We start from the raw sequence: 342 nt of genomic DNA on the forward strand, positions 1-342 counted from the left end.
TCAGATCCCAGTACCCACCAGAAAAAAAAAAAAAAAAAAAAAAGCCATCAAAAACATTCAAAAACACGCTGACAGCCTCGGCTACGGGACAGGTTGGTGCTTCTAGATCCAGTTCCGGAGGTCCAGAGCCTGCTTCTGCCCCAGGCAGCGCTTAAAGAACGTGTCGGGGGGAAACAAAAAAGAGCGCGTCAGGAGCTGCGCTCACCGGCTGCCGGAGGACAGAGGACGGGCGGAGAAGGCGCCCAGAGCGGTGCGCCGGCGTCCGCGGCGGGTTACAGCGCCCGCGACAGGCGCGACAGGGGCGGGGCCGACGCTCCTCCCGCGGGGCGGGCGGTCACGTGG

Source organism: Galeopterus variegatus, unplaced genomic scaffold (genome assembly GCF_000696425.1).
Source record: "Galeopterus variegatus unplaced genomic scaffold, G_variegatus-3.0.2 Scaffold3430, whole genome shotgun sequence".
NCBI classification, from domain to species: domain Eukaryota; kingdom Metazoa; phylum Chordata; class Mammalia; order Dermoptera; family Cynocephalidae; genus Galeopterus; species Galeopterus variegatus.